This window comes from Panthera pardus, unplaced genomic scaffold (genome assembly GCF_024362965.1).
Source record: "Panthera pardus isolate Hobbes unplaced genomic scaffold, ASM2436296v1 HiC_scaffold_15, whole genome shotgun sequence".
NCBI lineage: Eukaryota > Metazoa > Chordata > Mammalia > Carnivora > Felidae > Panthera > Panthera pardus.
In genome coordinates, this window is record NW_026526710.1 from 44,227,386 (window position 1) to 44,252,996 (window position 25,611).

Sequence of the window (25,611 nt, forward strand, 5' to 3'; positions counted from 1 at the left end):
TGTGTGGTTTCCACCTGAGACTGGGAAAAAAGCAAGAGTGTCCAGTCTCACTGGGAAAGGACGAAACAAAACCATTGCTATTTACAGACTACATGATTGTCTATGTAGAAAATCCCAAAGACTCTACAGAACACATTTTAGAACTAATAAGTGAGCTCAGTAAGAGTGAAGAATATTATATTAACATACAAAAGTATCAATAGTATTTCTATAAACTAACAATGAACATTTGGAAACTGAAGTTTAAAATACCATATGATTTATAATTGCTCCAAAAAATAAAATATTTCAGCATAAATCCAAAGGCAAACTTACAAAATCTGACTTCCAAAAATTATAAAATACTGATGAAAGAAATCAAAGGAGACATAAATAAATGAAGACAAATACAATGTACATGGATTGAAAGAATGCAACGTAGGTATGATGTTGATTTTTTCCAAACTGATCCATAGTTGAATAAAATTCCTATCAAAATCCCAACAAGTTTTCTTTTTTTAAACATTGACAAACTTACTCTAAACTTTATTTGTAAAGATGCTGGAGGTGAAAAATAGCTAAAACAATTTTGAGAAAAGAATAAAGTGGTAAACATTATTTACCCAGCGAAAAGATTTATTGTAAAGCTACAGTAACAAATATTAACCATAGACACATGGATTGGTGGATTAGTATATAGAACTCAGAAATAGACCCTAACAGATATGCCCAACTGGCTTTTGACACAGATGCAAAAGCAATTCAGGGAAAAAGGACAGCATTTTCAACCAATGGTGCTAGAGCAGTCAGATATGCATAGGCAGCAAAAATAAACTTGGATGTGAGCCTCACACCTTATACAAAAATGAACTCAAACTGGATCACATACTTAAGTGTAGAACATAAAACCACACAACTTTTAGGAGCCATTCTTCATTAATTAGGGCTAGCCAAAGAGTTCTTAGGGCTTGACACCAAAAGAATGATTCGTAAAAGGAAAGATGATAAAGTGGATCTCATTAAAATTAAAAGCTTTTGCTCTACAAAAGTCCCTGCAAAGCAGATAAAAAGACACGCTACAGACTGGGTAAGAAGTTTTGCAAACAACATATCTGACCAAAGAATTGTATCTAGAATATTCAAAGAACTGTTAAAGCTCAATAGTTTAAAAATATAGTTAGAAACTGGGCAAAAGACATATATAGACACTTCACGAAAGAGGATACATAGGTGGCAAATAAATACATGAAAATATGTTCAATATAATTCACCATCAGAGAAATAAAAATTAAAACCAAGTGAGATCTGGTCACCATCTATCAGAATGGCTAAAGTTAAAAAAGAAAATAGTAATAACACCAAATACTGGTGAGGATGCAGAGAAGCTAGATCACTCAAACATTGCTCATGAGAATGTAAAATGGCATAGCCACTCTGGGGGAAAAATTGGCAGTTTTTTTACAAAGCTATACATATGCTCAAAATGTTCACCACAGTCTAGCAATTACATTCTTGGGCATTAATTCCAGAAAACTTGAAACTTATGTTCACACAAAAGCATACTCTTGAATATTCATGGCAGCTTTATGTGTACTAGCCCCAAACTGGAAACCATCCAGATGTCCTTCAAGGGTGAATGTCAAACAAAGCGTGGGACATCGGTACCGTGGAACACTATTCAGCAATAGAAAGGTGCAAGCTATCCAAACATAACTTGGATAGATCTCAAGGAAATTTGAATGAGTGGGGAAAAAAAGCCAATCTCAAAATGTTACACACTGTATAATTCAATTATATTGTATTCTTAAAATGACAAAGGATAGAAAGGAATAACAGATTAGTAGTTGCCAGGGATTTGGAAGGGATAGGAAGGGAAGTGACTGGTTATGAAAGATAGGATGAGGAATCGTGTGATGTTCCATAACAAGGTAATGTTTTGTACCTTGGCTGTGGTGGTGGGCACCCAGATCTAGACATTGATGAAATTGCATAGAACTAAATACATACATACATACATACATACATACATGCACATATAAATGCATGGAAAGTTGGTGAAATCTTAATAAGGTCAGCAGACTGTAAAAACAAACAAAACATTGAATTTCAGACAAGACCATTCCAAGACATTATTCTTGTCAGTAACAGCTGTGACCACACTGTCTACAGAACAGCATCAATGAACAGACACATTAACACAAAAGACCCAGTAGGTTGACTCATTTATTGCGAAACTTGCATCTATTGCAAAACACACCTCTCTATTTGAGACACTCACCTCTTTCCTGAAGGTGCTTCCATTTCTAGTAGTTTGGAATTTAGACAAAATAGGGATATGAGCAACGTAATAGGTTAGTAAAATTGTAGACTCTTCATAGTTCTTTATTCCATGTTAAGAGTATTCCCAAATTTCCCCTATTTAAGCAGGACCTGAGTTATGGTCAGCCTCCCATCCCATCCATCAAGTGTCCTGGAGAATTCCCAGAGGATATCTCATGTGTGTCCATTAACAGTCGTTTTATTTTCTCCTTCTCTCCAGCACTCCTGATTGAAATCTTCTACTCTTAAAAGCCCTGGTTCAGAGCATCTCATGATTGCTAATCTCTTCCTTTAGACTGTTGACATCTCTGACAAATATGCTATGTTCAGTGCTACAAATTCACAAAACTGAGTGCAAAAGGGACATAGTATATATTTTACTACAATGAAATAATGGCCTTCTTTCTGATTCTGCCACATTTATCACCTGGACAGCAGAGCAAATTTGCTGTGATGCTGCCTCTAGATAGTTCCTTGAGTCTTTGCACAGAGTCCCTCTTTGGAACTTAAGTGATCAATATTGGATCTAAGGAACTTAGCTGAGACTTACAACTTAGTGTAGTCTCCATGGTGACTAATATCTGATACTCATCCCATACTGTCCTCCTCATTTTCATCCATCCTCCATGTATCCATGGAAACTTGTTTCTTAATTACTCTTTCACTAAAACAAAATTTAGAATGCTTTCTGCACTCGTCATTTTTGATATGTTCCTTCTTATGGGAATTGTGACAAGGACTTAAAATTAATGTTTTAAAGATTTGTCATTGCTAAGACTCTCTGAGGCATCGTAGCATATAAAAATCAACTGCTCTAGGAAGGATTTTAGTGGTGCTATATGGACACCAAGAATGGTCTTGAGATACCAGTATAGTAATTGAAAATCTTTATTTAAAAAAAGAGTCAATTACCTTCAAAATGAGCATATATATCCAATTTACCTGGACAGTCAGCTTTATTGGAAGCAAATGGCATAAAAATAGCTCATAAGGACAAGCACATACATATCTAAAAATAATAATTAATTAAATCATATTTTAGAGATAGATGGGACATTTTTCATAATAGCTTTACTGTAATACAATTCACACATCATATAATTCACCAATTTAAAGTATAGAACTCAATGGTTTTTAGTATAAAGTGGTCCAACTATCACCACAATCAATTTTAAAACATATTCATCACTCAAGAAAGAAATTCTATACCCATTAACATGAATCCCTTTTCTCATTCTTCTACTCTTCTCCCTGGACCCAAGCAACAGCTATAATTTCTGGCCCAATCGGGGCATCTGTGTGGCTCAGTTGGTTAAGCGTCTGACTTCGGCTCAGGTCATAATCTCACAGTTCATGGATTCAAGCACCACGTCAGGCTCTGTGCTGAGAGCTTGGCGCCTGGAGCCTCCATCAAATTCTGTGTCTCCCTCTCTCTCTGCCCCTCTCTTGCTGGCATTCTGTCTATCTCTCAAAAATAAATAAACATTAAAAAATTTATAATTTCTGGCCCAGTAGACTTGTTTTTTCTGAACTTCCATGTAAATGGAATCATATAATATGTGGTCTGTTGTAACTGGTTTTCTTCATTTAGCAAATATTTTCAAGGTTCATTCACATTGTAGCATATATCAGCACTTCATCACTTTATTATGGATATGAACATCTCTTTTTATGAATAATATCCCATTTTATGGGTATGCAAAATTTGTTTATTGATCAATTTATGGATAATTGGATTGTTTCCACTTTTGGCTATTAAGAGTAATGCTGCTCTGAACATTGTGTTGTACACGTGTTTGTATGGATGTATGTTTTCACATCTCTTGAGTATATCGTTAGAATTTGAATTACTAGGTCATGTGATAACTCCATTTTTAACACTTTGAGAAATTGCAAAACTATTTCCAAACTGGCTGCACCATTTTACATTCTTAGCAACAACGTATGAGGGTTCCAATTTGTCTCCATCCTCATATTTGTTATTGTCTTTTTTGTTATAGTCTTCCTAGTAGACGTGAAGTGGTATCTCACTGTAATTTTGATTTGCATTTCCCTAAAAACTAATAATAATGCTGAGCATCATTAGTGATGCCTATTTATCATTCATATATGTTCACTTAAAGAAAAGTCTATTCAAATGCTTTGCCCATTTTTTAATTGGGTTATTTATTTATTTATTTATTTATTACTGAGTTATAAGGGTTTCTGTACATATTCTGGATACAAGTCTCTTATCGGATATATGATTTGCAGTTAGGATCTTAAGCATTGTTGAACATAATCTACATCTTTTATAAGTGTGGAAACTGAAGGCTAGAACAATTGAGCGATCTATTCAATGATGGCCAGTTGATTTGGGGCAGAAGCAGAACTAGGTCAAGATCTCCTTACTACCAGGTATGGAATGATGCTGTCATTTTAAAAAAGCAAGAGTAAAGAAATGAAAAAACGTATCTTCCAACATTTTTATTTCTATACATCAGCTCAGCACTAACCTAAATTCTCTCATGACCCATGAAGTAATAGGTCTAACTCCACTGACTTCTACATTAGGAATCACAAAGAGCTCCTTTACGAAGCTCATTAAACCTTCCTGACAAAGGAGATCTTTTCCACCCAAGTAATATCTAACAGCATTTCCCAAGGTGCTTGTTATTGAATTCTATTCAGCCAGGGATCCATCTTGGTGCCTATAAACCCCTTAAAAGGAAAACATGTATAAAATAGTATATTACTAATGAAGATTGAATTCAGTGTATTAGACCACACAAGTATTAAAACCACAAAAGTAGTGCTGGTTTTATTTCTAGGTGTTAAGAAATACTGTATCATTAAAGCATGTGTGACAGTCTAGTTTGAAAAATATAACAAATTAAAGTGGGACTTCTCAAGAGGGATTCCTTTCTGAAAAGGTCAGCTATAAAAAAGGGAGAAAAAAAAAGATTTCTTACTCCCTAGATCACCAAAATAACATCATTTACTGGTCTTGATGCCCATGTGTGAAGTTTTATGGTGTTCACCACTAAATGTAACAAATGTAGTTAGAAGACAATAAACTTTGAAAAAAATCAGTAACAATGATATGGGTAATAATAAGACAGAAAATTGAAAAAATGTTTGCCCTTTTCCAAATACATATTTTACTTTATTTTCAGGTCAGTCACTTTAGGATACAAGGTAAAATGGCTTTTAAAAAGTGTACTTCATTGAATATGTATAACAGAGGTGTTTAAAATATAATTTTTCCAGAAAACAAATGGTCCACTATTCTTGTGAAACTTGCAGGAATGTCTTTGATGAATGTTTCTCATTCTATATACCTAATTGTCCTCCTCACATATGGACTTTTAAAAATAGAATATAATGAAATCTATTTTAAAAGGTCCTTTATTTTTGCAGACTATATTTGTAAATTACTTGGGTATCAATTGAGGAAATAGGTAGGAAGATATTCTTATTTTAATAGAACGGGCACAAATTTGCAGATGAAAAAAACTGACAATGGATTTGTAGGAAGGGTTTGGTAGTTTCTCTGAGAGCATACCAGATCTTGTCCTCCCTGGCAGATGTCTTTTATAACAGACAAAATGTCTTCAGATGATCACATCTGAGCTCAGAGGGAGCTCTGGGCTAACATTAGAAGCCTCAGTCATGTTTGACTTTTAGGTTCCACTTTACAAGGTCCTAAAATCTGAGAGTGGTTTCCATCTAAATGATGCAGTGTTCAGTCTCTCTTTATATCCCTCCTACTCACTTTTAGCCTTTTCCCTGGTTCTACCTTGAAACCCAAAGTGAAAAAATTATTGCTGTTCCAAAAGATGCCAGTAGCTATTATTACTGCATTTCAGTTCATGAAAACAACATTTTGGAAGAAGTAATGTACTTTCAGGGCCATTTTGGTTCTAGATTTTGGTATAGAAGGACAGATAGAAATAGCTAAAAGCAGTGTATGTAGAGATAATGTAGGAGTTTTTTTTTCCATGGTAAGAATAGGTGTTGAACTTCTGTAGAGAGATTTAAGAGGTATACACGAAGATGTGGTGTTTTCTCTGGTGGATCCAAGAACAAGGAGGAAAGAAGCAAAGAGAAAAACTGTTCTCAGGGATGAGAGGGGCTCCACAATGTGCAGTGGGTGAAGACCCTCAGAGAGAGAAGCCAGAAAGTCATCTTTCTATCTTTGACAGAGGATGACCAAGAGACCTTTAGGAACAAAGATATGGGCAGCTGAGTTCTTAGTTTTGCCATTTTGTTAATTCCGTTATGAGAGCCTCAAGTCTTTCCTGAAGCTTTTTAAGCACAAAAGCCTAGTTCAATATGGCTTAGGGGAATAAAATGTAGGGATCTGCAAGACCAGAGAGAGTAATTCGTGAGAAATACTGGGAGGAGATGAAAGGAAATACCTGGGTAGCAGAGTGGAGAGATAGGTGACAGGCAATATCCAGTTTGCACTAAGCACTTCCTAAGCATTCTTACAAATTCCTGGAGAAGGCATGGGATTTGTTCAGCCCTGACAAATGGTGACTAGAGTTATTTGGGAATATTTAAGAGAAAAATAACTCAGAAGACAAAAAAAATGTCTGGGAAAACTTCGATTGTGTTTGTAAATTCTGAATTTCTCTTGGAAAGCTTGGGTCTTCTAGATCATTTTAACCAGGCACACAATGATGTGTTAGTCTCATTTCCAAACACAGTAGAAAATAAAGAGGTGAATCAAAGCTGCAGATCCCTTTGTCTGAATTTTCTGATTTCTATTTTTGTTGAATTACCTTGGAGATAATTCTCAGACATTAGCAACTTTCTCAAAAAGGTGATTTCATGGCACAGAGTTTTCTCTGGCTGAAGGAGCAGGGGTTTCATTTAGGTTGGATAGGCTTCATAGTCAGCGATCTTAGAATTATATTAGAAGATAATTCCTTGCTGAGTCAACAAATCAGCATACAATATAAGTGAGACACCCTTTCTGGGATTAAAGCAGCTCTGACTGCCCTAAGTATACAAAGAGAACATTGACCTTTTAACACTGACCAAGACAGCAGAGGAACAGCTTGGCTGAAACATTTGCAATTTGCAGAACAAGGAGTTGGCATGGCTCCACTGAATGATCATTTGCTACATGCCGTGAATCTCAAAAAAGGAAAGGATCTCCGTTCAGTTGTTTCTGTGGCTGTCAAAGTAAACAGGTCAGATGAATTATTGATAGCCTTTGCATCAGCGAGGCACCATTGGAATGACAAATGATAAGAGCAGTGAAACTGTCATATTCCTATTCCCCAAATACTTTTCACAAATCCCTCCCCTTACCAGACTTAGATCGCTCTCTAACTCAAGGGCCTTCTTTCTCCACAACCACCAAACCCATTTTTTTTTAACTTCCATTCACTTTACCTCGTCTTACAGCTATCCCATGAAGCCTTTTCCAGATAATCCAATCTACAGTAATTCCCTACCTTTTCAACCCTAACTTCTATAACTTCTATTATTTGTACCATTAATTAAATTACCTAAAATCAATAAAGTTCCCATACAGCACCTAAAACATACTAATCACCTACCCTCCCTTTGCCCCTACCTCCCCCACCAAAACAAAAGACCATTGGGTTAAGGCTACAGACCTTCATAAAATTGTTAGTTCCTTCCCTACCTTACTACCCTATGACACTTAGCTCATGCTGCCACATGTGTGCATTCTAGCCGGTTAAGAATCCTACCTCATATCTTCTTTCTTTTCTTATACCTACCACAGTACCATGCACATCATAGGCAGAGTATTTTAATTACCCATTTGCTAGATCTTCCAATTCCACTATGCTACTGGATTATGGAAGTGTTGAACTAAATGTTCCTATAGATCAGTATTATGCAAAGGTCCTTTTCTTCATCTGATGTCAGAGAAATAGAACAACTAGTGGGTAATGCAAACATTGGCATTCACTTGTGGGTTGTGCCCTTGAAGCTCTATGCCAAATATAAACTGTGTTTCAAGTATGTACTCAACTTTCAGGGATATTTTATTCAAAAACTGTTCTTACTTTTGGATCTTTGGGTGTAAGTTTATAGACCCTTACAAAAAATATATTAAAAACTCCAAGAAAGTAGATTTATGGCAATGTCACACTTACTCAATCCTGGGAAGGAACTCTTCAAATAATTTTTTTCAAGTTTATTTATTTATTTTGAGAAAGAGAGGGAGAGAAAGTGCAGGGACACGAGCAGGAGAGGGGCAGAGAGAGGGGGGGGGAGAGAGAGAGGGGGAGAGAGAAACCCAAGCAGGTTCTGTGTTAACAGTGCAGAGGCTGACATGGAGCTCGATCCCACAAACTGTGAGATCCTGACCTGAGCCAAAATCAAGAGTTGAATGCTTAACCAACTGTGCCACCCAGGCTTCCTGTAAGAAGGACCTCTTTAGAAGATTCTGAGGGATTCCAGCTGAGCCAACAGTGTCATCTTTTATTCTTAATTAAGAGCTAAGATTCATTGGAGCTAATGGGTGTCAGAAATTCTAGCACGACACATTTCTACCCATAACCTGAGTGGTGAGTCCCTTAAACTATATGGTGAACAACAACAACAACAACAACAACAACAACAATGGGAGACAAAGAACTATTTAACAGAATAGGATCTCCATCCTCCACCCCTAGTTTGAACTAAATATTTTAAAGAAATGTTTTAGAGCAGAGACTTTGCAGAATTTAAGACACTACTGTATTTCTTTATAAACTAACAACATTTTTTTGCCACATTTAAGGAACTAATTTTAGTTATGTGTACACATAGACTTAGAGCAAAAGAAAATTATGTACATGTATGGTTGATTTGCCAGAAAATCTAGATCATTCAATTCACACCAAAAGAAAAAAAAACATCAAATTTATTGGTCTTGCGCTTGAATTTTTCAGATGATGAAATCTGTGTAGACCGGGGCTTCATAAAAAATAAAAGGGTACAATTTATCAGCTGTAGAACAATTATAAAGACTGATAGCCTCCAGGTATAAATATAAGAAGGAAAAAGCTTCTAAATATAATTGTGCTTTTCCAGTCTCATTGATATCCACTGATTAAAAATTTTCCTTCCCATAAATTGTTCTTCTTAGTTTATATCCTTCTGATTTCAGATATGTTATTTGTCTCCGCCAATCACGTGTCCTCACAAAGCCACTCCTCCAAGTATGCACCTGCCAAAGCTCAGTTAAGGGATTTTGGTGCCTCTGCATTTTGTGTAGCATTTTAAATCTCCCTGCTGTAGTCTTTAGACTTTGGTCTTTAGAGGCACATTTGTTGATACACAATTGAATAATGACACTGAGCAACTGCTTTGCTAGAGAATGCAGTCTATAACAGAATCTTCTAAATTCATATTTTCAGTTGTTTGCTACAGAGACATACAGATTCACTTTATTACACTGTATTAACTACCCCCTGCCATGCCTTTGGCACTCTAAAACCTGCTTAGCAAAAGGGAAATTACATCCATACATTTAAACTCTCTGTGTACTGGGGAGTTTCAAAGTATAAAATGCATTTTTTAAGTACACCTTTTAAAACAACTAAAATGTGGTGAAATCGTCTTTGAAATGCAACATGACAGATGGACAGAAAACTTTACTAGCATGATGGATGGGTCCTTTATTTATTCCTCTGTGAATGGCTGCTGATCATAATCACTTTTATAGCTTGACTGCAACAAAAAGGATTATTTCTTTTGTCCTGGAATCTCAGGATGAGAATATTTGTTCAGAGGATGAAGGGACCAAATTAGACTGAGCTACTGGGGCATAATAAATTCACAGCAATCACAAGCCAGTGTTCTTTAATTCTTAAGACACTATCAACTTTAAATATTCTGATCCTCTCATAGTTAGCTCGCTTATCCTTTTGTCCTTATTGAATTAACTGCCTTTTCTTTTACATTGTCTCCTGAGGGGACCTCATTTTAAATCTTTTCAGCTTAATTCCATTAATTGGCATATTGTCTGGTCTCATGTTCTCCTCCTGGGTCTTGAACTTATGTTCCCCTCAGTTCTTAAACTCCTTAGCTATATTTTGCAGCTTTGAATGACAACTTGCTCCATCTGTAGACAAAGCATGTGCATTCTTATCTTTCACTTCCAGGCTAATGTTTAACAATGAATTCACAGTCCTGGCAGTTTATCAGCCCATTAAATAAGCCCAAGTGCAGAGTTCCTTGATTTTAAAGCCATCATACTGAAATCCAGGGGTATTGGTTCACTAATTTGAGCATAATTTAAGAGCTAACAATTCTACATTACGGGAAATGGATCAAAGGTAGATATAATTTGTCTCTCAGGTCCTCCTGTCTAGAGCTGAAACGGATCTGGGGTCATACTACCTTGGATTTATATCCTATGTTTACCATTTATTAGCTAGGCTGACCTAGCTAATACCTCTCTAACCCTCAGTATTCTCTTCTCTAAAATGGGAGTGAAAATTAAAATTCTTTGCAAAACAGTGTCATAATGAAAACTTAATGGGATTATCTTTGTAGGATGCTTAATATAATATTTGGCCCATGGTAAATTGTCAGTGGTAGCTCTCATTATCATCATTACAATTAAAGCCCCATTGCATCCATGAATGGTGTATTTGTATCCTTCCTGCAAAACACATCTAAGTCCTGCCTTTTCTAAGACTTCAGATTCCACATGGAGAATGTCATCTTGGGAGACAGGCTTTGTGCAACTTATTTGTCATATAGTCTATACCACCATTGCAATCATCCTTTCTTTTTTTCTTTTTTAATATTTTATTTTTATTTTTCCTTATTTTTTTAAAGATTTTTTTAAGTCTATCCATTTATTTTAAGAGAAAGAGAGCCCATGCAAGCGAGCAGGAGAGGAGCAGAGAGAGAGAGAGAGAGAGAGAGACAGAGAGAGAGAATCCCAAGCAGGCTCTGCACCATCAGCACAGAGCCTGACATGGGGCTCGACCTCATGAATGGTGAGATCATGACCTGAGCTGAAATCAAGAGTCAGACACCTAACTGACTGAGCCACCCAGGCACCGCATCATCATCCCTACTTTTAATTAAATTGCAAACACCTTAAATAGAGAGACCATATCATACCTCTTTACAAATACAGCACAAATGCCTCCCTCACACACAAAAGTTGGTATAACTATTTATCAACAATAAGTGCATGAGAAGTCAGAATTTATTTTCATCTTATTTTTATGAAGAGGCCAAACTGGAAGCAGATTCCCACAGGAGATAGAAGCAAGATTATGGAACTAATTAGAGGGAAAAAGCTTAGGGAAAGAAGAGGAGAGATGAATCTATCATATGAGCCAGTCTTCATTATCCATAGATGATAGAATAATTAAGCGATAAACACAGATCTTAATGCCCATATTCACAATACTCCATTTAATAATTGAACGATCCCATTGCATTCAATCATCGAATACTTTCAAACAGGATTTGGAACACAATCTAATATATATTTCAGAGACCAGCCCATGAAAGAGATTGGTATTTAGCCCACTGGTAATTGTCAGGTGCTTTACTAATAGCATATTAAAACAGGATGCTAAGCTGTTGTTCATCACTTGGACTCTAAAAGCGATTTTAGAGCAGTATCCTTAAGGAGTTTCTATCCTAGATAGACCAAAATTCTCAAGAACTCCAAGCTCATCCAAATTCCTAGGGAATCTCTGTTGATGGCATGGGACGAAAGTGGATTGAGAGGGCTGTTTAAGAATCCAAATATTCTCCCATCCAAGTACTAACCAGGCTCCACCCTGCTTAGCTTCTGAGATCAGAGGAGATCCGGCGTGTTCAGGATGGTATTGCCATAACCTGGGTGGCTCAGTCAGTTAAGTGTCTGACTTTGTCTCAGGTCATGATCTCAGGGTTTGTGAGTTCATGCCCTGCGTCAGGCTCTGTGCTGACAGCTCAGAGCCTGGAGCCTGCTTTGGATTCTATGTCTCCCTCTCTCTCTGCGCCTCCCTGACCACACTCTGTCTCTCTGTCTCTGTCTCTGTCTCTCTCTCAAAAATAAATAAACATTAAAAAAAATTTTTTTTTAAGAAAAAAAAAAAAAGAAAGAATACAAGTATTCTCAGGGCACCTGGGTGACTTGCTCAGGTAAGTGAATGGCTCTTGATTTCAGCTCAGGTCATGATCCCATGGTTTGTGAGGTCAAGCCCTGCATTGGGCTCTGTTCTGACAGTGTGGAGCTTGCTTGGGATTCTCTCTCTCCCTCTCTTTCTTTGCCCCTCCCCCACTTGTGCTCACTGTCTCTCTTAAAATAAATAAATAAACTTAAAAAAAAAAGAATCCAAATGTTCTCCAAATTTGAAAATTTAGAGGTTGGCCTTAGTTCAGTGTATCATGGCTCAATCTTATTTCATCTCCATTTCTTCTCCTTAACATATCTCTTTCAGTATAAAAATACGAATAGCCAAAAACGAATTCAAAGATTTCATATCATCTACTTAGAAAATCATGTATTTTTGATATTGTAAGTACAAATACTTGAATGGAACTAGATTCTGGCCCTTGAAATCATATTAGATAGTCATTTCTTACAAATTTGAATGGATGGCAAAACAACTTTCATATAAATATGGAGACTGTAGAAGAAATAAATAGAAGTAAGTCTATCTCAGGCTGGTCATTTCACAGAGTCAAGTGACAGAGGTAATGCAATAAGCATGGAGGACACAATCCTCAGATGAGCAAATCACCTTGACTTTATTTCAAATCCAGAGGGTCACCTAATATTACCCATGGTGGGGGGGTCCCAAGTGGATAATAAAGACAGGCAAGAAAATCTACAATACTGATTTAGAAAATGACTTTAAATGCAGGCATCAGAAATGCCAGACCAAGACTGTTACTTTTGGGATGAAAGAAAAAGAAATCACAAGTAGAGGGCTGGGGATAAAAAAAAAAAAATACATATCATTGAAGCAAAGATTATAATAACGAAGATTCTGTCTGGCTCCATGTAACAGAAGCACAACTAGTGTATCTTAGTTGAAAAGATGTTTATTTTCCTCATGCCATGATGTGGCCAGAGTAGGGCGCTCAGGTTTTAAATTTTTTTTTTTTTTTTTAACGTTTATTTATTTTTGAGACAGAAAGAGACAGAGCATGAACGGGGGAGGAGCAGAGAGAGAGGGAGACACAGAATCGGAAGCAGGCTCCAGGCTCTGGGCCATCAGCCCAGACCCCGACGCGGGGCTCGAACTCACGGACCGTGAGATCGTGACCTGAGCTGAAGTCGGACACTCAACCGACTGAGCCACCCAGGCGAGGGCGCTCAGGTTTTGTATGGTGTTTCCGCAAAGCCGGAAGGAGCCAGATTCCTCTCTCTCTCTGCTTCTCCCCTGTTAATGAACAGCTTTCATCCTCATGGCTGCAAGCTGCCTGCTCCATCCTCAGGCAGATAGAAGAGTGAGAGAGCAAAAGCAAAGGGCAAAAATGCAAAAAAGATACATGCCATTTGAATGTTCCTCCTTTAACAAGCTTTCCCGCAAGTACCTTCCAGTAACTTCTACTTACATGTTGCGTGTCCCTTGGTGGGTATCTAGGGAAGCTGGGTTATTCATTTAGGCATAATGTCACCCTAGAAAATACTTAGAGTCCATTAGGGAATAGGAAGGAGAGAAAATATCCTGGATAGGCAACTGATAATGTCTATCAAAAATGTCTTATCGAGGGGCGCCTGGGTGGCTCCGTTGGTTGGGCGTCCGACTTCAGCTCAGGTCATGATCTCACCGTCCGTGAGTTTGAGGCCCGCGTCGGGCTCTGTGCTGACAGCTCAGAGCCTGAATCCTGCTTCGGATTCTGTGTCTCCCTCTCTCTCCGCCCCTCCCCAACTCACGCTCTGTCTCACTCTATCAAAAAATGAATAAGCTTTAAAAAAATGTTTTGTTGACATTTTTTCTTACAGTGAATAATGTTTTTAAATTATTTTACAAGTCATGCCATCTTGTGAGTAATAGATTCGGAGACCCAAATGAAAGTAAAGTTGACTGTCTCCAACTTACTCCTCCCTAGGAGTTACTTCTCCTTCTAAAGAGCAACTTGAATGATCAAATTTCCCTCCCCTCATTCAATACCCCTATTTCCAAGGATGCCTTTTTTGATCACCTTATTTAAAATTATGACCTCATCTCACCCTGTTCCTGCCTTTTATTATACTTCCTATACTTCTCCTTTGCACCACTCCCCACATTTTTTATCTTCTAAAGTTCTACATGACTTTCTTGCTTATTGCCTGTCTTCTCTCCCCCCTTAGAAAGTAAGCTGCATGTAAACAGAGACTTTTTTTTGGTCTCTTTTGTTCACTGCAGTCTAGGTAGTTCTGGGTGTAGAGTTAATGCTTACTACATATTTTTGAATGAATAAAGGAAGTAATGAAAGGATTACAGTGATTACTAATACAGTACTTAGTTTAAAGGAAGCAAAGACAAAAGTGAGACAAAAGTGAGTACCCTTGGTGTGTAAGCACTACGTTGAAACCCAATGATGTTGGCTTTTTCCAAGAGATGGATGTTGCCAGGCGTTGGATGCTCAGAGGGCTGAATTCAGTTAGATGATGTTTTTGAACCCATGAAAGTCTATACTTTCAACTGCTAGAAAATTATGTTAAAACATGAGAGTTTTTTAGAGAATTCATGGATCGTGGGTGCTTTGGAGAAGGTTTTGTGATTCTAAAATCTCTGAAAGCATTGTGCATTTGGTTTGAAAACTCATCTGAACTTGACCTTGCAATAAAGGGCATATTTTAAACCATCTAATAAATAAAATGTACCTGCATTTAAACTTTTTCCGTACAAAAATGTTAAAAGGAAAGGTTTCAAAACATAAATCCAGCACCCAAGTGAATTGGCTGCAGTTTTATGATCAACAGTAAAAGCTGTCATCTGGTTTGTCAATTATACACAAACTAGAAGGTCTACAAGGAGGTCTCCACACAAAGGACTTTAATGACTCACAAAAAGTCTACATTAGAATATGTGTCAAGGAACAGCTAATTAATAGGTGCCTGGGAAGGAAAGACTGACATTAATGTAAATTAATGACATTATGGAATACGGTGACAACCTACAACTGAGGATTTACATAATCAGTCATTATAGCTCCTGGTTGTCTCCCAGGTCAATAATGTGCAGTTTTAAGGCATGCTAATATGTATTTACTCATTAAGTTACAATGGCTTCTAAGAGAGAGTGTGGGTCTCTAGTTGAATTAATTCATATTTAAATTATAATAGCAGATAACTGCTTTACAGATTGGAAGTACAATACATAAATTCAAAAATGTAGATTAAATATAGGTCATGTAGAAAAGTCTTTGTGTTTCTTATTTGTGTTATAGACAGTTTATGAGCTAACTAAGCCATCACGATTAGAGGCTCAACTGAGACTGCGTCTTAGATCTGTATTTGTCTTGGATTACTAGAAAAGACTGCACAGGGTATCCTTGGCAAGCATGGAGGAGGTAAAGGGTAGTGAGTCTGGAGGAAGAGACACATTTGCTACCTTTAATCTGGTCATAAAAGCACAGCAGAGTCTCAAAGCAAAATGCCAACTGTGATGACAACAAATTATTCCAAGTCCCAGGTATTCCTTGTGACCCTTAAAAGTGAAAAATCGCTAAGTGATAATTACATTTGACACTTTGAAGTAACTAGTCTAACATATTTTTTTTGCTTCTAAATTACCACAACGAATCACAAAAAACGAATACAAAATGAAGCTTGCTACTTTGAGGAGGCCAATCATATTGACCTACTTGTTTATATAAATCCAATGCTTCCTTAACAAGGTTCTGGCCAGACAGACTCAACTCTCTACCTATTGCAATAGCAAATTTCCTGTGTCCTGCAATTTGTTTTCATGTTTTCAAAAATCTCAAGGGACTATGCTTATGGCAAAGCCTTTACAGCCCAACCCAGAACATGAAAGATATCGTCATTCCACTGGTCATTGCCAAAGTCACCTACACACAGAAGTTAAACACTGACTTATCTCACTGCCAGTGATAGAGGCCAGATTCCTGCTTTTAAAATGCACATGAGGGGCGCCTGGGTGGCGCAGTCGGTTGAGCGTCCGACTTCAGCCAGGTCACGATCTCGCGGTCCGTGAGTTCGAGCCCCGCGTCAGGCTCTGGGCTGATGGCTCGGAGCCTGGAGCCTGTTTCCGATTCTGTGTCTCCCTCTCTCTCTGCCCCTCCCCCGTTCATGCTCTGTCTCTCTCTGTCCCAAGAATAAATAAAAAACGTTGAAAAAAAAAAATTAAAAAAAAAAAAATAAAATGCACATGAAATTGGGTAGATTTTTCTCTTAGAAGCCAAACAACATGTTTTCAGGCTCCCCAATGGCTCTGTCTTTTTGGATGAATGGCCTCTCCTGCTTCAGAGAGGTCACATAGCCCAATGTGGGGCGAATTTATCATATCATAATGCAAATGCCTTTTAAATAGGCTGCGAGGCAATGCTGTCACAGCATTTGGCTGCACCAACACTTCATTTAGGGATCAGCATTAATCCCTCATTTGCATGGACACTGACTTCTCTCTCAAATGACATTAATAGGCATTATAAATCTACTTTTTACTTGCTAGCACCGTGCCAAGGTATAATGCTATGGGAAAGAAATATATGGGAATTGCTTTGGACAGCCAGCCTATGTGTATAGTCAGCATCAGCCAATGTCCCGGCCAGTCAGAATTTGATAACACCAAGCGGGATACAGAACACAAAAAATATAATATTAAAAATTTGCCAAAGTTAAGGAAAGGATGGTGCATAAAAACAGATTATCTCAGAGTGCCTGGGTGGCTCAGTTAGCTAAGTCTCTGAGTCTAGATTTTGGCTAAGGTCATGCTATCATGGTCCTGAGATGGAGTCCCGAGTCAGGTTCCTCATTGGCCATGGAGGCTGCTTAAGATTCTCTCTCTTCCTCACAGTTTGCGCCTCCCTCGCTCACACTTTCTTTCGCTCTCTCAAAAAAATTAAATTAAAATTAAAATTAATAAAAAACATTATTATTTCAATGGACTGTGATTGGGAAAGATGGCCTAGTATGTTTTCATGTTATCTGATACCTTCAAAATCTGGCCCAGAGAAGAATGTGGGGGAGGTAATAAAATGGGGTAAAATGTGTGATAATAAATGACTTTTAGAAAAAAATATGTGTGGGATCAATAGCGTTAGGTCACTTTAATTAGTAAATTCTATCAATTTGAGGGCTGTGCCCCATATGAACTGGTTGTGGTCCATGTTAATTAGCCATTAAATTGCAACAGAGCATATGTTTAGGGTCATACTTTCTCAACAGACAGTAGAGAAAGGAAAAACAAGGTAGATTTTGGCTTAATCCCCACAGAAACTTTTTACATAGACATTTAAATGCGTCACTAAAAATGAGACTTCACACAAAACTCAGCTGGATATAAATTTAGAGTAATCATTCCCAGTGGCCAGCTGCTGTGTTCCACAGTCCTCTTTACTCTTTGAGTTTGGGGTTCTGTCACCCTTGTCACTCTTCCATAGGATGTATCTTGCCCGATGCCTCCTTTTTCTTGTTAATTTTTAAAAAATGTTTTATTTATTTTTGAAAGGGAGAGAGAGCACGAGTGAGGGAGGGGCACAGAAAGAGGGAGACACAGAATCTGAAGCAGGCTCCAGGCTTTGAGCTGTCAGCATAGAGTCTGACATGGGGCTTGAATTCACAAATCGTAAGATCATGACTTGAGCCCAAGTCAGATGCCCAACTAACTGAGCCACTCAGGCACCCCCCACCCCCGTGCCAGTGCCTCCCTTTTTAAAAAGAACTATTCTCTCAAATAGGTCTAAAGAGTAGTTCTCAAAATGCATAAAAGTTTCTATTTCCTGGTTAGATGGGGTAATTTGTTGCAGGCCATTGCACACACTTAGAACAACAAGAAAAGCTATATAAAATACCAAACTCATCTTTTGAAAGGTGTCAGTTCCCTAAGCAAGGAGGATAAGGGGAATTAAGATTTCAAAAAATGAACTGCAATCTCTAGTCAGTTTTCCTTGGGGAGGCACTTTCCATGCTGAGTGTGGGATAGAGATAGCATCTAAGATCCATCTGGGTAGAAAACTTCTTCCTGGGGAGTGAGAGACCATGAGGGCTTTTAAAGAGCTTAGGGGGTGAGGAGAAAAAGTTGGAGAGTTGAGTGGCCTCCAACTCCTGACAGGTTTCCCCTCTCAAGTCACTTGCTGAATTCTGAAGGTGCACAGTATAGACGAATAAAAAGCTAAGCCGCAGAGCTCTGAGAAACAGTGGAATTTTCTTACTCTTGTCTTTGCAAAACAAATGTTAGAGTTCAGAACCTGTCAGAGGGAAGGACATCAATAAGTGCACGAGGCTCTTATTTGAAAGCCAGGGAGGGCTATGACACATGAAGGAGGGTGAATAAGGTGTAAATGTATTATTACCAAAACTGGAAAACAGGTTAACTGTTTCTTGCTTAGACGAAGGTGATTAGCTCCCCAATCCCACCTGTTGAGAAGGGGAAACTTTTATTCCTGTTTGGAAAAAGGTAATTTCATTCATAGCCACTGTAGTTATTTTATATGAAACCTCTATTATTCTACATAAAAAAATTACTAGAAATGCCAAGAGACAGGACCACATAACCAAGAGAAAAATATAGAGGCTCACACATATCCAGATATTAAAGTTAGTACACAAAGATTTTAAATACCTATAATTAACACATTTAGGAAAACCAAGGAAAAGGTAGGAAAAGAGATGAAAAGATAATCTCTTCAGAGTATTGAAATCTTGAAATCATGTACAAATTCCAGGCCTGAAAAAAAATCTAAAATTAATCAGATGAATTAACAGCAGCAGACATAGCAAAAGACAAGATTAGTGAACTGGAAGATGATGTCAAAACGTATCTTGTATGTTACTTTGTACTAGCATTCCTAATCAGTGCAATAAGGCAAGAAATTGGAATAAGGCACAAAGATTGAAAAGGAGGGCATATAATGCTCATTAATTGCAAGTGACATGACTGTGTACATAGAAAATGCAAATGGAATCTACAGCAACTCTTAGAATTAATAAGTGGACTTAGCAAGGCCACTAAATATAAGACATTATACAAAATTAAATTGTACTTCTATATATAAGCAACAAAACAATACAAAATAAAATGTTGACATTTTACATAGCCCCAAAAACATCCAGTATTTAGGACTAAATCAAATAAAAACACTACAACTCAACAGAAGTTGTACAGAGGTTTTAAAGACCCAAGTCAACAAAGGGAATATAATGTTCATAGATTAGATTCATTATCATAAAGGTATACTTCCGCTTAATTTATGGATTCAGTAAGTTCTAATCAAGCTGTCAGTAGTTTTGTGGTGTGTGCATGTGTGTATATGTGTGTAAACTGGCAAGTTTCTTCTAAACTATATATGAAAAATACTAAAGCCTAAGAGTGGTCCAGGAATATCGAAGAAGGATCTAGAGGACTTACGCTACCAGATAATCAGATTTTTTATACATCTGTAGCAATTAAAATAGTGTGATATTAGTGCAAGTTTAGACAAATAGATTAATAGAAGAGAAATAAAATAGAAAGCCCACATGTATATGGTTATTTGATTTATTACAATAGCTACATTGCACTGCAGTGGGGAGAAGATGGCTTTCTTTCCTAAATGAGGCTGAGTCAGTTCGATATCCATATTTAAAAAAAATTAATCTCTACCCTCTACCTCATAGTACACTCAAAAATCAATTTCAGATTGATTGAAGGTCTAAATGCACACATAATAAGGCTTCTTCAAGATAATATTGGAAAATACCTTCTGACCTTTAGCTCTGGGGTGATCTAGAAAGATGGATATTAGCAGAATCTGGGGAGAGCTCTAAAAGCATAGGAAGCTCTTGCAGGGGAACTGGCTGCATGACGTGTCTAGACACACAAGGTCTCAGGCAGCCTCAGTGAGTCCCTCTGGTCTACTTGTGGGTGTGTCTGAGAGGCAGGGAAAGCATGCAGACCCCAGATGTGAGGTTGGTTGGGTGACATGAGGAATGATGGAATTCATAAAATCCAGGAGCAAAATTCAGGTCCACATGGAGAATCAGCATCTGAGGTGCAGACCTGCACATGCCCTCCCCACCCCAATTTTCAGCTAACATGGAAGGATCACATAATAATGATAAACAAAACTGGCTAGCATTTATTAAAGGGCTTGCTGTGTGTCAGTCTCATTATGTGTTTTCCATGTTTTAATTCACTTGATTTTCACAAAACTCTATAATGCAGTTATTGCTATCAAACTCACTTTACAAATGAATATGCCAAGGCACAAAAGAGTATACTGGCTTACCCAAGGTCTTAGAGGCAATCCTGCGTGGAGCCAGGATTGAAACTCTGGCAGTTTGGTTCCCAGGAGAATAGGTGTTTTTGTTTTTTTTTAATTTTTAAAAAAATGTTAATGGTTATTTATTTTTTGAGGGAGCGAAAGACTGTGAGCAGGGAAGGGGCAGACAGAGAGGGAGACACAGAATCTGAAGCAGGCTCCAGGGTCTGAGCTGTCCACCCAGAGCCTGATGCGGGGCTCAAACTCATGAACTGTGAGATCATGACCTGAGCTAAAGTAGGACACTCAACTGACAGAGCCACCCAGGCGCCCCAAGGAGAACAGTTTTCATTCTTCTGAAGCAATCCTGGAGGATGGACTCAGATGGCAATTTCTACCACCTTGAGGAAACAGGGTACTCGAGTTTAACACTGAATAGAAAAATTACTAAGTCTACATTACATTTCTTGTATATCTAAGTTTGTGGACTAAAGTCTGTACTCTTCATTCTAGAAATAAAAGTAGAGGAAATACTCTGAAAAGTGCATACACTGTATCCTAGGCATTTTTTGCAAATGTAATTTTGAATTGGGAGTAACTTTATGTTAATTTTGTGAATGAAGAAACTAGAGATTTATATACACAGAGTTTCTAGGTAAATAATATGGCAGAAGTAAGATTACACTGTGGGATTCTTCATCTGTGATTCATTGCTCTTTTCACCATGACCGGTCCCAACCCATTCTGAAAACAAGCTCAATGAAAATTGAATGCCATTAATTAGTAGATTACACAAATTCTACATTCAAGTTTTTTTTTTGTTTGTTTTTTTTTTTTTTTGGTTCCTAGTTATAGATGATTAGGAGAAAAAGCATCAGTGAATGATTAGCTAATTATTTTCTAATTTAGAGGTAAATGTGAATGAGTCAAGGAACAATAATCAGATAGGATTTGCTGTGCTTTCTAACCCACCTTCTGGATAGAATAGTGAAGCCTAGAGATTTTCTTTTGTCCAAGATCCCAATCTTTTGCAAGCTTCCTAAAGCTGTCATCATTTTCAACCATGCCTTTCCAGAAAAGAATATTTCCAGAGCAATTAATAGCCTTGTGTTACTACGAAAAAGAAGAAGAAAGAAGAAAGCAGGTATTGATGTCACCAGGAGAAAAAAGACAGCTCTCCTGGCCTTCACCTGGTCCATTCCTGGCTTTCACAGCAGAGAAGAGACACATTTTCTCAGCCAGGTAAGTCTTCTTTCCCTAGAAACTTTATTGTAGGATTTGGGTGTCAAGTTAAATCCTGAGCCCTCGCGGATTGACAGGACTTTCTGAGATGAGGTGTGTGAAATGTTCCAATATTAAAGATGATGCCATATTGCAGGTAATTTTAGATAATCTCTACACACACTCTTGATCTCATTTGATCTCCATGGTAAACCAACAGGAAGGTGTCTTTTCCAATTTACAAAGGATAAAACTAAGGCTCAGAGAGATCTGGTTGCTTCCCCAAGGTCACAGAGTTAGTAAATGGGAGGATTGAGAGTTGAACCTGAGTGTTTACTGATTTCAAAACTCATGTCCCAGGCTCCTGCCTTTTTGGGAAATTTCTATTTTTTACAAGGTAATAAATAGGGGTTTAGTGTAATGATATATTGGATTTTTTTAAGACTTAGAGAAACGTGAACATTAATTAGCAAGTTGAAACTGCTAACTTTATGAGTGATAAATCATGATAGGACATGAATTGTATAGCACCTATTTATAATTTTCTGAATAAAAGATATATATAGATATATAGATATATACCCCTCATTTATTATCTTGGTCCTTTCAGCTCCCTTTGGGTACACCAAAGGCACCCTGCTTCTTCTGGATCCAGCCGTGTTCAAGTTCACACAATCTCAAATCTCCTCATAGGGCTCCAGAGTGGGAGAATGGGTTTCACTTTAAAATGACTAGAAATCTTATGTCTTAAGTTAACTGAATGTATTAATCTTAGCCAATATTTTCCATTTCAAATGAAACACTCACTCCCTCTACTTATCTAAGGGCGTTAATTTGCTGTAAGTATTCAGGTTAATGCCAGTGTATTAGCTTTCTATCGTTACTGAAACAAATTATGTCCAACTTAGTTGCTTATAGCAACACGACTTTATTACCTTACACCTCTGAAACTGAAATAGCTTTCACTGGGCTGAAACCAAAGTGTAGACAGAGCTGCACTCCCTTAAAAGGCTTTAGGGTGTTAAAAACAAACAAACAAACCAGTATTCATCTGAGTACATTCTAAAGATCTTTTTTTTTTAATGTTTTTATTTATTTTTGAAGGAGAGAGAGAGACAGAGCATGAGTGGGGGAGGAGCAGAGAGAGAGGGAGACACAGAATTCGAAGCAGGCTCTAGACTCTAAGCCGTCAGCACAGAGCCCCATGCGGAGCTTGAACCCACAAACTGTGAGATCATGACCTGAACCGAAGCCAGACGCTCAACCGACTGAGCCACCCAGGCGCCCCCTATTCTAAAGATCTTATTGCCTTTATTTTAGGATTCAGGAATCACGCAGCATCCGGTCTAGCAGATAGAATGGAACTCCAAGGAGCTGCACACAGTGAGACTTTTACAGACAGAAGGGAGCAGGAACTAGGAAGTTAGACTAGGCAAAAAAAAGGCTGGTTGGTTATTGCAAGATTACTTTCCATTTGGGGGATGGCAGGGGTCTATCAGGTTACCTAACTAGTGCTGAGTAGGCGATTCCTGATTGGCTGCTTTAAGATTCCATTTGTGGGAGAGCTGAAATTGTAATTAAAGTGAGTCTCAGTTTGGTGACAAGGATTTAGCTTAAGCAACTCCACTTGGGGCCTGTTGTCTTATCTTTAACAAGGGAAAAACCTTTCTTCACCTTTTCCAGCTCATAAAGCTGCATTCCTTGACTCGTGGCCTCTTTCTGCATTTACAAAGTCAGCAATGTGGCATCTTCGAAACCGTTTTCTCTGTCCTGTAGCCTTCTCTCTGATCTCCTGCCTCCCTATTACAAAAACCTCTATGACTACACAGGGCCTACCCAAATAATACAGGGTAATTTTCTCATCTCAAGATCCTTAACCTAATCACATCTGCAAAGTCTCTTTTGCCATATAAAGTAACATCGCAGGTTCCGGGATGAGGACGTGCACAACACTGTGTGGGAGACGGGTCATTATTTGACCTACCAAAACCAGAGAGTGTTTTTCTATTTTACACTGTAACATAGTGGAAAAGAGATTACAGGGCATATTATCGATGTTGAACTATTTGTAAGCGTTTTAGGAATGGTTTATTTTTCAACCAAGCTAATTGTAAATAGTCATTATCATATTATAAGTACTTTCTTGGAAAAGCTAATAATAAACTAAAGCAACAGAAATGAATTAAGCTCCATTTCCTTGAGAATTGCATGGTAATTGTTCTCCAAAGATGTATTGCTGTTTACCTCACTGGTGAAGTAAATAGGAGTCTTGCCCACAAACAGTAAAGGATAATAAAAATAAAACACTTAATATCAGCCACTTGTGATTCAGAGGGTTTTGGTTTACAGTTTCAAAAGCTTTTCAGAAAACTAGGAAGTTGCAATAATATTTGAATCCGTGTCATTCAGATGTCTTTGCAACGCAAACAAAGCTCTATCAATTGAACAACCAAACCACTGTTCAAATTAATCAGTAGGAACTTGATAAATTCCACTGATGTAGAAAATTAGCACTTTGCATGTTTCCCAGATTTTGATTTCATTTGGGCGTCTGGTCATGAATTATAACCACTCTTCTTGGACTCGAGCTATTTCACTTGAAATCCATTATTTCTAGCAGAATTATGAGTCTTGTTAGGGAAATGCCAGCTATTTCCATTTTGAGCATCTGCACTGCAGTTCTATTATTAACATGGAGCTCATTTTAAAAAGGGGGGGAAGAATTAGATTTGTGTCTTTGGGGCAGTGGGGGAGGTGGAGGTGGTGGTGACTGAGGCGTTAGTGAAACAAACAAGCTCACAGAGCTGCTTCCAATTGACACAGCTGTCATGTAAATATCTGTCCCTGCTGTATAGCTAAGGGATCCTGGGCTTAAAGACCTTGTAGCCATATGTAAACAATGCAGGGCTGATGACAGGTTTACAGCACTGGAGACAACATGTGCAGCTGTTTCATCCTCCTTCCTAGAGTGAGATACAAATGTTCAGGAGGCAGATCGCAGATGCTTAGAACTGAGTTCTAGAAGCTTACAGGGCTTCTCCTGCTTTTGCATCGCTGCCTTACAGCTCAGGTTCTACAGCCAGGGTGTGAACTCCTCTGGCCAGACTCCCTACTGGGTCTCTCCCTGCTCCCCTTCCTCTGCTCTAGCTCCAGACCATTGTTTCCCCTGAGGGACACTTAGCAAAGCATTTCAATGCCTGACCCACACACCTCTGCATTGATCAGAGGCCTCTCCAGATCAGAGATCTCAGAGGCTAAGGCCCAGATAAGTCATTTACTCTGTTCCCTGCTTTTCACCCTCTTCTCTTCACAACATCCTTTCCAGTATTCAGCACAGGCTCATTATAAAAGAATCGAACAGGAAACAAAGTATTATTTCAGACAAGGTTCACTTGATACAAGTGAAAGCCCCTGTGGATGTGACCTGGAAAACAATTACTTTGTGCAAGTCAATTTGGAGAACATTTGTTTTGCTTCTCTTTCAGCTCTTAGAATTAAAACTGGGGTGCCTATGCACAATTTTCAGGCCAGTAAACCCCTCGTTTTGGCTTTTGGATGGTTATTTGGATTCATTTGGTAAGCAAAGTATTTTACAATCTGAGTTATCTGGAACCCCAAATTATTTTGTTTTCTGGTCACATTATGTGATCATGGACAAAAGCCCAAGGCTGATGTTTAAGCTTTCGCCCCCTTATTCGAGCCATTTTCTTTAGAAATATAGAGGATATTCAGATTTATGAGTTCTATTATTAGACTAAATCGACT

At 38.0% G+C, this 25,611-nt stretch overlaps 1 long non-coding RNA gene across 1 annotated transcript in view; it reads right to left on the bottom strand.

The window, feature by feature from the left end:
- Nucleotides 1-12,120, bottom strand: part of LOC109276459 (uncharacterized) — a 59,933-nt gene extending 47,813 nt beyond the window's left edge. Inside the window, exons 1-2 of the long non-coding RNA XR_002084681.2 lie at nucleotides 12,049-12,120; nucleotides 2,007-2,058 (exon numbers count right to left, since the gene is read on the bottom strand). This is a non-coding gene — a long non-coding RNA (uncharacterized LOC109276459). The remainder of the gene's footprint in view (nucleotides 1-2,006; nucleotides 2,059-12,048) is intronic.
- Between the last annotated feature and the right edge of the window lie 13,491 nt (nucleotides 12,121-25,611).